Genomic DNA, 12,978 nt, shown 5'->3' on the forward strand with positions numbered 1-12,978 from the left:
GCGGGGAGAAGATGGGGGAGAAAGAGAGGAAGAAGCGTGAGAGCAAGGGACAGGAATTAATGAAGTATTTCATTATTTTTGGTACATTTTTTACGATCTGTAAGGCCACAGAGCCTTGTTAGCATTTCATTTGTAAGCTGTAGCCTGTCACATTAAAGCGACCTTTTCCACTTCACGGGAGTCTAGAGTTTTTGTGCAGTTTATCCAAAGACATTAAGTCTTGCAATTGCTCCTATTTCATGGAATGGCTAACTACTGTGCAATATTCATTGCAGAGCTGGCAAAACTCACTGAACCCCAGGGATCACCAACCTGGGTGATTATTTAAGACTACAGCTCCCATGAACCCTTGGCAATTGACTATGCTGGCTAGGGTTTATGGGAGCTGTAGTCCAACTTGTCTAACAAGGCACATGTTGCAAACTGCTGCCCTATGCAACTGACCAATGCCTCCACCGAACAGGTAAGCAGTGGATCATTTGACATCAAGAGTGACACATAAATTATCATTGATTACATCCCTTGCACCCTGGAAGCTGTTCCTACACACTGGAAGCGGTCCCCACACACTCATCAACTCAGAAAATGTCCAGTCTGCAGCTTTGGCTCAACAAATGTTTTAGACTACATCTCCCATCAGCACTAGCCAGCATTGTCAAGGATGAGGGATCATGGGAGCTGTATTACAAAACAACTGGAGAGCCACAGGTTGCAGACCCCTTGCATATATCCATGGAGCAAAGGTAATCCTACCTAGAGGGAGGGGGAAGGCGGGCGATATTGCCACACCCCCGCCCTTATATCCATTCATCTCCACTTCCCCACTGCATAGGCATGTAGCACATTTGGTTTGCCGTTTGTCCAAGATAAACACAATGTCTTTCGCTTTTTTCCATCGTGTTCAGTAAACATGGGTGGGACTTCTGATCAGTTGCACTCTCCTCCCCCAGCCTCCACACACACCCTTTCTTAAAAGCCAGTGCTGGAGGTAGTCAATTTCCCGTCCGTGTGTTCTGCTCTGGGAGCTGCATGCGCCAGGGTGGGAGTGGTGCGGTACACAGCAGCCTGATTTTCATCACCTGTCGGCAGCTGCCGTCAACGCGCGCTGAGGTACGTAGAAGTGTCTCTCCTCTTGCAGCAATGCTTGCTTACTGCCCAGGGATGAAAGGTACGTGGAATAACCCCTTTTACTTGGCGCATACACTTGGTCCCTCTTCAAGATCCGTTATTTTATGGAGTCCATATCAGAGTTTACATAACCTCCTTAGTTTCGTGAAATATCTTCACTTTCTGATGCCGTGGGTTGCTTAATTATCTGTTTGTTTAAATCAAAACGAGTGTCACTCTCCCATAAAGTTCAGAAGGTCCACTTATAACTGTATGCACCCATGCCTGCCTCCCAGCGTGTGCCTCTTTCAGTGTGAATGCACCCATGCCTCCCTCCCAGCAGGGTCCTTCAGATGGTACCAGCGTGTGCCTCTTTCAGTGTGAATGCACCCATGCCTGCCTCCCAGCAGGGTCCTTCAGATGGTACCAGCGTGTGCCTCTTTCAGTGTGAATGCACCCACGCCTGCCTCCCAGCAGGGTCCTTCAAATGGTAACAGTGTGTGCCTCTTTCAGTGTCAATGCACCCATGTCTTCCTCTTTTGGACTGGCCTATGGGGCAATGCTCGAAACACAAAATGCTGGTATGTGCTAGGTTTTTTGTGTGCCAAAGTGCGCCAGCTTAATAAATTGCATCACCAGTACTGTTGACCACTGTTACTAAATACACATTCTTTGGGATGTACAATTTGCATCACCTTTTATCAAAAACCATCCACTTGGGTACTACTCACTCAGTCACAAAATAAGTGAATTACCATTTGCAACTGTGGGCCACTTTTCATTGGTGCCTGAGACAATTTCATGCCCTAGTCCGACCCTCGGTGTGTGCCTCTTTCAGTGTGCATGCACCATGCCCGTTTCCCAGTAGGGTCCTTCAGATAGCAACGCAGTGTGTCTCTCCTTCAGTGTGCATGAACCATACCCGTTTCCCAGTAGGGTCCTTCAGATAGCAACGCAGTGTGTGCCTCCTTCAGTGTGCATGTTTGTAAAGAACATTTTGGTCACGAGATCCTGCATCTCTAGTTTCGGTTTCGTTTTCTCACAGCAGTCTTTCCAGTTGTTTTCCTCTGAGCTCAATGCTCGGGAAACGAAAGTGCTCCTAGCACCTCCCAGCCAAGGTAAACCCACATTCAACAAAACCAAATCGGCTGACATGCCACCTTCCAGCAGCACCGGAACCCGAGCTATGCTAACCGCCAAATCTCGTAGATAAATCATAGCTTCTGACCATTGGCGGCTCCCCAGCTGCAGCACGTGCTGCGCCTTTTTTTTCAACCCAATAGCGCGTCTCATTCACACATGAGCCACGCACTAACGCCTGCCTCACCAAACCATTTTAAAGAAAGTTCGCGTCTTATTTTGTGCGATCACCTGACCTCCTACTAATCCAAGAATGGAACATTTACATGTAGAATTACAACGAAATGTTACCCAACTCACGAATTCAAGCACTCTGTGCAACATCACACATTCACATACACTGGCTCATTGACACACTGTCACATTTGGGTTGTTGCACACTGTCTCACACACACTGTCACATTCAGTGTCTCTAACTCTCATACACACTATCACAAACTCAATGTCACATACTCGCTGTCAGTGTCACAAATGTACATACTGTGCCATAAACTCGTGTATGCTGTTTAGCTGTCAGATACACTGTCACACATTCTCACACAATGTATTAAACACACACACACACATTCACTGCCAAATTAACACACTTTCAATGTCGCACTCGCAGACACTGCTCCAATTAGTGCCCCTCTATCGATCTCACACACTTTCACTCACCCCATAATGTCACTCGCACATGCTATATCACTGTCTCTCACTCAGACTTACTGCACGTATCTCGCACTCACCCACACCACACGCTGTATCTCTTCTTAAATGCACACACACGATGGCTCAATGTCGCACATAATCACACGCTGTCTCGCAATCACACTCCCTCTCTATCATGCACTCAGCCAAACACTGTCACATACACCGTAGCACTCACACTCATTGTCCCACACATTAACACTCACACACTCCGTGTTAGCCACACACAGAGACACACTCACATTCTCTCACACAGTCGCACACGCCCATTCGCAGGGAAGCACTCGTAGTCCCGTACTCACTATTACAGTCACATTGTCACTCATCCACACTGTCGCACACTCGTACCCAGTTACATCCACCCTGTCATGCTCGCTGGCATACACACACTGTCACATTCACTGTAACAGTGTCACATTCATTGTCACACACACTATCAGATACACACGTGCATTTTCAGTCACACACACACTCGGTACCACACAAGATGTCAACTGTTCCAACAACTGTACTACACTCATTGTCAGGCTGTCACAATTAAACACATAATGTAATTTACAGAGTCACACTCGGTTTCACAGTTGGGCATTCATACCTGTCCCACTGACACACTCCATGTCAACAACACACTGGGCCTCATTAGAAGTCTGCCGGTCCGGAAATAAGGGTGCTGGACCTAGCAACCTACCATAACCCTTTCCAGACCGGCAGACTACAACTGTGCCTGCTGGTGCCGTAGCGCACGGCGGGTCTGACCTGCCGGGAACAACGGCCCTGGTAGGCACAGTTTGCTCAGGTGCCGGAAATAAATCTCTCTCATTGCTCAGTCCCACATGTGCCCAGCAAGACACATTTAATGTATTTTACAACTGTAGTACATACTTGTTTGTCGTGTCATGGCGTTCATTGTTTTTGTGTAATTATCTTAATAACTGTCTTTATGTAAAAATGCAATAAAAGCATTGCTTTCTTTCTCGAACACTTGCTCTCAATAACTCATGTTCCACTCACAGTTCATTCACTCTTTCTCGCTCATCTCATCACTCTGAAGAATCTAATACTCCCAGCATCAGTGGCATATATTGTTGAGGCAAGCCTCATGATGTTATTTAGGCACAAGCAACATATACATGATTTACAATGGCAATGCTAGTATATGTTAGACAGGACTGAGCATTTTCTTTGGGCACACCTAACTTAAACAGGGGGGTGCCCCTGTGTAACGTTGAGGCAATCATTATGACGCTCTTTGGGCACACGCAGTATGAAACCTTTTTTGGGACGCATACGCATCTCTGAATTTCTTTGTGCATACCTAATTTAAAAGAGGGAGGACCTGGCATATTTAGACAAGCCACATGATGTGTTTTTTTTAACAGGCAGAATGAAAACGTTTCACAATCATAGCCTATACTACTATTTGGACAGGATGCAGGATTTTCTTTGGAAACACCTAAATTCAAAGGGGGCAGCAACATCATATTTTGTCAGGCAACTTGCCACACTTGGAAGCTTTCTAAGACATTACTATTAATATTATTAAACTATGTCCAAAAGGCATCTAGGCGGGGAGGGGAGGAGGGAGGGGGAGCAGCTCACAGAAAATAAAACCCCAGGGAGCTAAAAAGCAGATGGAAAGCTGCATAGGAGTCTTTAATGCTTTCCTGGAAGGAAAGTATTCAACCAAATCTCTCGGATAAAATGGAAGAGCATTCCACAGACTGGGGACCAGCACTGAAAAAGAGCAGCCACCCAGACGCTTTCGAACGAATTTAGGAATCTTAAGAAGAACCTGCGTTTCGGAACGGAGACTTCTTGTAGGAAAATACCTTTCCAGTTTCTTTTTCAAAAACTGAGGGCCAACATTGTGGAGGGCTCGATGGACAATACATAGAATCTTAAACTCTATCTGCGCTCCCACCAGCAGCTGATGAAGAAGAGCGATGGAAGGAGTCAGCCGAGGAGCTTTGAGCACCAGTCACACTACTGCATTCCGAAGGACCTGCAGTTGCTGGATCTGGTACTTCGGTTGTCCCAAATAAATACCATTACTAAGGAGCCCATTCTAGTAGATGTCACAAATGTAATGTGGTTTTCCGAGGGAAGCAAGGGGACCATTTTCCTCCAGAGCTTTCAGTTTTCAAAGCCAGCACTACAAATGGCAAAAGTCTGGGGTTCCCGTGATCCGTTGGGAAGCAGTTTCACACCAAGACTCTTGACCAAAGCAGAAGGAGCAGGACAAGGGCCAAGAGAATCTGGTCAATATTGTGAATTCCAGAGGTGGTCCCTTCCCTGGGACCCAACCACCAGTACCTCCTTTCTTGTTTCCATTTAATTGCAGCCAAATGGCCGCCATCCAGGAACCCACTTTCTGCAAACAGTCACGCAGCTTATAGGGGGATGCAGTTTGAGGAAAGTCCATCCGAAAAATCAACTGCTTATAGAGTACTCTGCATTCTGTGATGAGGTCAGCCAACATTCGAACATACAAATTGAACTAAAGGGGAGCTGAGGCCGGGCTCCAAAAGACAGCTCAACAGAAGCAACACACTTTGAAGAATACTGTCTGGGAGCGGCCTTCCAAGAAAGACATAAACCATGCCAAGAGAGAGCCAGTGACACCAGCGTAAGTCATGGCCACCGGCCCCAGAACACAAACACCACACCATCTAGTGATGGGGGCAATGGGTCACTTGACTCACTTATGAGTCTTTGGGACCCATAAACACAGGGGCCCTGGCTGGACTCAGTCCTGGTGCATTTGGCACCAGACTCATATAGAGATGTGAGCAGGAACACTTTATTTAAGTGCAAGAGTGCTTTTACTTTATTTCAGTGCAGGAGTGCTTTTATTTTACGAGAACTTTCCAGGAGCTGAAAGCCTTTATTCCAGAGAACATCCTCATGTGCTGACTCATCGGGAGTGGCTCCCTAGGCCTGGTCTTCATGTGCTGACTCATCGGGTGTGGCAGCCAGGCTGAACCTGGTGGGTGTGGCTTCAGAAGCTCAGCTATATAAGCTGCTCCAACCTTAAGGCCGGTGCTTCGCGTTACGGTGCACTCGTGCGCAACGTGACGCTAACTGCCGCTTGGACCAGTTTACTTACCTTTAAAACCAGGCATTCTCCTGCATACTCACCTCCAGGAAACCGGTGCTTCATCTGCAGTCATTTGACATCCAGTGATCTTGATCCCAACGCCGTAGCACCGCACTCCGCATCCACAAACTCAGACCCTGTGAAGAACAAGAAAGACAAGGTTAGAACATCCGTCCTAGGGCCGCACCACATTTGAACTCTGCGTGCCCCCTAGTTAACAATTACCAGCTACTGTACCGCTGCAGCTTCGTTCCTCGTTCCCTCCGGCTGCCGCCTCAAGCTCCATAGCTTCTGCCGGGCCGGCAACATCACCTGAAAGGGAAGAAGGCAAAAGAGCAAACATCAAAAGTGGAACGGACAGCAATACAAGACAACAAACTTTACAATACAACAAAAACAGATGAGGAAAGACGCAGGCAAACAGGAACACTAACCTGAAGTATAGTGGCTTAGTCGCAGCAGGACTGGACTAACACATGCAAGGGACCAGTGAAGGAACTCGGTCCAGATCATACATGCGCCCCTGTCAGAAGCAGCAGGAAGGAGTGCTCGCCAAAACTAATCAACAGGTGAACTTTCCAGGCACCACGGTTTGGGAGAAGGGGTCTGGAAGGGGATCAGGCGCACAAGCTGGCATACTCACTCCTCCTATTCTCCATGCAGGAGCAGTTCCGAGCACCATCACCTATTACCACCAGTTACCACATAAGCTCAGAGGGCGAAGTCGGACCCGAGCGACCTCGACCCTGGGATGGCTGCAACCATGCCTCAATGCCTCCGCAGAGACCAGGTGAGCGTAACGGCTTGCTCCAGCCTAGGCAATACAATTTCGTGACTGTATCAAAGGCCGCAGAGATCCAGAAGAATAAGTACTCCGATCCGGGAGCAGCGCAAACTCATCCAGCAACGATATAATTACGGACTCCGTCCCCTTTTAGGATAAAAGAAAGCCTGATTGAAAAGGATGAAGACAGTTGTTATCTTCCAAGAATCCCGAAATCTGAGGCATAATCACCGCCTCCATCAGCTTCATCATTGCTGGAAGCAAGGTGATGGGCCTAAAGTTAACAGGCACTCGAGGATCCATGTTGGCTTTTTTGTAGGAGTGGCACAACTACTGCATGTTTGAGAGCAGATGGCACAGTGCCCGCTGAAAAAGAGTATTGTAGTGCATCAGTCAAAATACCCATGGTCCTTTTGAGGAAGAGTTTTCATAGTATTGAGAGGAATCTCATCAAAGGGTGTAGCTGATTTAAGATCTGAGGGAGCTATCCCAGTAGTTTCCTCGCATATTGGGTCAAGTTTAAAAGCATTTGCCAAGAAGGGCTGAGCCACTGCTAGGACGAATTTGTGAGGTAGCTTCCCCCCCTCACCCCCCCACAATTTGACGATCTTTAATGCCCTTAAGAATGTTTTCAGAGAAAAAAGGTGCTAATTTCATCGCATCTAGATTGGGCATCAAGCGGTACAGCAGGGTTTCCCATAGGATGGACTAAAAGCTCTTTGGCTACTCTAAGTAACTCTGGAAGCACCGACTGCTTTGGTTATTTGAGTAGCATAATATTTAGCTTTGTCATCTGTTAAGAGAGCACAGCTTGCTTATACAGGTTGCAGGTGTTTATATCGTATTTCAGTTGCCAGTTTCTCTCAAGAATCCTACACAACTGTTTCTGAATTCTAAGTTTGGGAGTATACCATGCCTCAGAGGCCCTGTAAAAGTGGCCTAGATGTTCTGTTCTGACAAGCATACCTACATGTAAATAAATACCTATTTGGAACTGCTACTGGCTTCATGCTCTTACATCAACTAAATGTGTTTTAGTGAGCAAGAAGAAGTTTCATAGACTCCCGAAAAATAGAAGGCATCAAACTGACCATGAAATAAGGGGTGGGGGGGAAGGAGAATTAAGATGTAGTCTCAAGATTCGATATAGGTGTCTTGTGTAATTTACCTTTCTTCCTGGTTCCAATGAGATTTGTCCGACTCGGCCGTTCTGTACAATGGTAAAGGGAGGTATCCCAAAAAGAGCCAGAGTGGGTGGGACCCAGGACACTTCTGATGCATCTCCGCGCATGAGTCTCGCTTCCCCTGATTTAGCATGGTACCAGGACAGTGCAGAGTACTGACAGGGGAGCCAGTGTAGCTGATGACGTAGCACAATTCTGTGGCAGGCGATGTTCATTTATTTAGACCTGGTGGATACTGGTACAAAGAGTGGTCTGTGTGGAAAGGCAGACGCTTTCTGATCCCGACCCCCGGTGGTGGTGTACGGGAGGATCACATGGGGGGGGGGGTCAGTGGCACAGACTAGGAGGTCTGGGACTAACCCCCCCCTATTTCCCTCATTACAGAAGTGGAAAGACCTAATTTTGTTAAAGTCCCAGAATCCTTGAGGTATTGAGAGGAGGAAGGGGGCTAAAGAAGCATGCAGATGTAGCAGTCAGGTAATTGAGCCTAGTAGCCATTGCAGTAATCGGCATTTAAGGCTACTAGCCCACACCTGAAGAAATTGTTGAACCTGTGAAACATAAAAGGCCCTCTCAGTAAAAGGAGCTGGAAGGCTGGCTGTAGTAGTAGCGGAGAAGAAGCACAATGCTGGCAAATCATGAGAAAGTGGAAGACCAGAAGGTTCACTGGAATGTGAAGACAGCAGATAACAAGTTCTGAGAGTCCTGTTCTACCAGTCTGAAGTGCAGAGGCTGTGCAGCAGAAGACGTGCAGAAGTCAAAGTTTTCCACATGTGAGCCTAATTGCTGTGATTGCAGAGCTGTGGAAGGGCAGGAGACTGGCCAGAAGCAAGTGGCAAGTCGAGGGTCTCGGGAGGAAAATGACCTCCCAAGTTAAATGGCCGGACAGGAGACACACTTGCTGGTAAATGAATGTGGGTATCCAGCGAGCCAGAAGCAGCAGACGTAGAAAAGTAAGTCAGGGAAGCAGTGCAATCTGCAAAACCAGTGTTTATGAAGCCGGTGAGTGAAGCACAGCGTTCTAGTATGCTTCGTAAGCCTTGCTGGTAACTGTAGCCAGCTCCTTGACCCGCACAATATTTTATGAGTGAAAGCTGATCATTGAATTTCCAAGTCTGATGAACAATGGAAATGTAGCGCTTGTGTATCCAATGAAAGACCTAATCCTGCATGAGAATCTAAAGCCATTAAACACCATTGTTGAAAGACTGTATAACAGAGTGGTCGTGTGTCCCTAATTAAGAGGGAACGCTTTTCTACACCATTTCCATATACCTAACAATAATATTAGTTACAAATTGTAAAGGCAGAAACTAATTCAAGAGGCTTGCATGTGCCTAATTGTAAAGAACTTTATCATGTGCTGTAATGTGGGAATACATTTCTCTATCTTTAAACCCTAAAATCTACTCTAAAAAGAGGAAATTTGTGCGTATCCTAATCCATATACCAATGTAATATTGTAACTAACGAACTCCAAATGTTGATTAAGAACTGTATGTTGTTGACAGTAGGAAAATTGCACTTTATTGGACTGTGGCAAACTATCTGAAATAATAGACACTATATCCTAACCAGGATTACCATCACTGCTATTTCTTTGCTGGAAGGGAATCTTTCAACCAGGAACAATGATTTGATACCGGTGGATTCTTTTTGTTTGAACTTTTTCTTTGACTTTGAACTTTCAAGACCTGGTTCAAAAGCTTTTCTTTCTTTTGCTTAACATTTTGGAGTTAACTTTGAATCCTGGGGAAAGGACCTTACCCAGGTCAGGAGAAGGACATTCAGGTATTGTTTATTATATTGTGTTTCTATTTTATTTCGTTTGTATGTTTGCTGTTTAGTGTGAAGGCCAGTTTCCCCATGCTAGATAATGTTCCCTTAGCCTTTAAAACTAGGTAGGGAATTCCTTAGAGTATGGCAAGCAGGGTATTTTATTTATATAATTTCTTTAATAAAATGGCATATTTTGATAAAACCTACAAGCAGCTCGCTGAGGGCTTGCAGAGACCAGCTTCTATTGCTTGCGGGTTGCTGTGGCATAAACGTACCACCATGGCAACTGTAGCACCAGGCTAGGAGCATGGCACGCTGGAAGGGTCACCACCCTGATGCAGCTGAGCAAACATGGAGGACACGTGGTGTACCACAGCATTGTGGGAAACCTGCCGGTGCTGCAGCAGGAGAAGTCTCCTTCCCATCCCGAGGCTAAATCACAGTCTCTGATAAAGACGCCAACCTGCTGCAGGTAAGGGGCCCGCTGTGCGATGGGCATGTCTATAGGTGGGGAACAGTTTAGATTCAAAACTATTCTTCTAAAAAAGAATTATAAAATATGGCTTCGACAGCATAAGTATAAAATGTTGCTCACTGACAGTTCAGTCGTGTTGCAAATTCTTATTAAAAAGGAGGAGGGGGATTCCTTGTCATTGACTAAACAATCTCAATTACGGCAAGTCTCCCAGCTAACTAACGTTATAAGTGAAGGCCCGTGGTTACAGCCCTTTTGCCAGATCTATGTAACATCAACAAAGACCTTGGGAACACATCTGGATTACACCCTCGTTATGTAGGAGATCAGCATAGATGGGGGAAACTATTGAAATCCTAATCATGCATCTGAAAAACTCTGATGCTGCACGCCCTGATGACCAAACAATGTGTTTTAAAAATAAAAAAAAGGCTCCATCATAGAGGTTATTAACCCTATTCACATAATGTTATTCAGAATAGGATCCCCAATTCTTGGCACATGGCCTACGTGGTGCCAATTTTTAAGAAGGAAGACCGTACCATTGCTACCAACTACCGATATATTATTACTTGGCATCAATAGTAGGATATTTGCTCCGATCTTGTTGAGGGACTTGGAGGAATGATCCTGTGCTAATAAGATCATTAAGGAAAAATCCAACCAGCGATGGACATGTAGGAACAAAATTAAATGGCTTTATATTACAAGCCCACAAGGCAAAGTTTCGAGAGGGAACTATAAGTCAATATATCTTGTAACAATTTACCAAAGATCAGCCTTGTTTACAGATCCCTACGTTGGAGGAAATTTTAAATGTGGGTTATTCCAGTGAGGCTGTTAAATGTTCTAATAGCACCGCACATCAGAGTCCACTTGAATCCCCAGGGCATGTTCTCTGATAGAATCCTGACACACAGAGACTTGAGGCAGGGCTGCGTGTTCGCGCCCTGCTTGTTGTACCTTTGTGTCCGATATGGGAACATTCATGGGTACCGGCAATTCTCCACCCAAATTGGGGAATACAGAAATGACAAGGCTCTGTTATGCGGACGTCATCCTTATTGGTCAAACTCCCATTGGTCTTCAGCATCTGTTAAAGAAATTTGCCGGCTTCATGGATTTTTATGGCTGCCCTATGAGTTTAAATGGAAGATCGAAGATGGCACCCACGATTTGACCAACCACGTGACCTTTCTGGGCTTTCAGTTTTACACTAGAATGAAGTCAATTATACGATCTTTTGAAGGGCAAAATCCTATTTTATGCAGCACAGTTGAAGTGTATCAAGTTGATATTCTGATTCCTCTCCAATTTCCCCCTCAAAGGTTTACAACGCCAGGGTAGTACCAGGCATATGTAATGGCCTGGGGAATTTTGAACCTAGGGTATTGGTATAGATTCAAGGTCTTGCAGGGAATCCTGTGGAAGAAAGTGCTTGATCTGCTGACTTCTACATCCATCACCGCGATAAGGTCGACATCACTCCAGGCCCATGTGCAACGGAGTTCATTGTTATTTTATAAATTATTCCACATAAGATTTCCAGGTATGAGTATGCGAATTGCATTCTAACTGAAGACATTGGCAGGGACCTAAATTGGCTTATAGAGTACTTTGATCGAATGCTTTCCTTTGTGACTGCTACCAGGGAACAAACCTGAACAAAATTAAAAAAAACAGATTGTGGGACTCGGATTGGATTACGACAAAGTCTATGCTTGGCACTTACTCACTTTATGGTGATCTGGCTGCCACTAAGAAGAGACTGGCTATTCTACCACCTTAGCTAATCAAGTACCCCAATGCAGGTTTAGGAACATGATCTTGAGATTTCGAAAACATTTACTGCTTATTGGGGAGATTAATAACATAAAGAATTGTCAGAATACCAAGCAGCAAGCAAACCTGGTTTATTTATTTATTTTTTTTGTTTTTTTTGTAAAATGGGATTTATGGAAACATCTGATCCAATAATGTATCGGAACTTACGATCTTCGATGCAAATACTTTGTCCACTTTCTGTCAGATGTAGGCCTCTACAATTTGAGTCCTTGTGGAATAGGCTATGGGAAGGTAATCTGTTGTCCTTATCGATAGGTGGAGTGAGATTCATAAAGGCGATTCTACATGAATAATTTATGTATCAAGATAAGCGAATGAATACCTTCTTTTTTTGGTTCTGAATTGTACTATTTGCCCTTAAATATGTGTTTATGTAGTTGTAAAAGGTTAAACTCGTAAGGGGATTTATTGTAATAATGAATTAAGGTAATGAGATGTCTTTTTTGAAGAAAATGCTATGGACATTCTATTTTATATCTCTTGTGATGTTGTATATGTAATTGTGAAAGTTTAATAAAGCTATAGACAGATTTTGAACTGCTACTGGCTTCATGCTCTTAAATCATCAACTAAATGTGTTGTAAATGTTGTTAGGTGTACAGGTTATAGCACGTATATGGCACAGTTTAGCCTCTTCCCAACCCCCTCCCAAAGAGATTTAGTTCATGACCCCAATTTCATGACTCCTCCTTTGTACTCCATTTGAAAAGGTGTTGCACCAAGTTCCCACTGTCCCATAGTACCAATCGAAGTATGCCCTTTGCAGGTACCCTGTGGCTCTGGAATTCCCATGGTCATCGATTGCCGTTTGAGGAATGCCTGCTGCTAGAGCTTACCTTCTGAGGTATGACCCCAATAATGTGTCCCAACCAACTCA

General features: G+C 45.1%; 1 protein-coding gene across 2 annotated transcripts in view; it reads left to right on the forward strand.

Moving 5' to 3' along the window:
- Positions 1 to 972: 972 nt before the first annotated feature.
- LOC138566892 (titin homolog) overlaps positions 973 to 12,978 on the forward strand; it is a 635,448-nt gene continuing 623,442 nt past the window's right edge. The window contains exon 1 of one of the 2 annotated variants that reach the window (XM_069644618.1): positions 973 to 1,110. The gene's annotated coding sequence lies outside the window, so the exon portion shown is untranslated. Of the gene's footprint in view, positions 1,111 to 1,149; positions 1,169 to 12,978 lie in introns of those variants that run through there. The other variant, XM_069644619.1, reaches the window with a different exon arrangement.

Source organism: Ambystoma mexicanum, chromosome 2p, assembly GCF_040938575.1.
Source record: "Ambystoma mexicanum isolate Mex_15411 chromosome 2p, UKY_AmexF1_1, whole genome shotgun sequence".
NCBI classification, from domain to species: Eukaryota; Metazoa; Chordata; class Amphibia; order Caudata; family Ambystomatidae; genus Ambystoma; species Ambystoma mexicanum.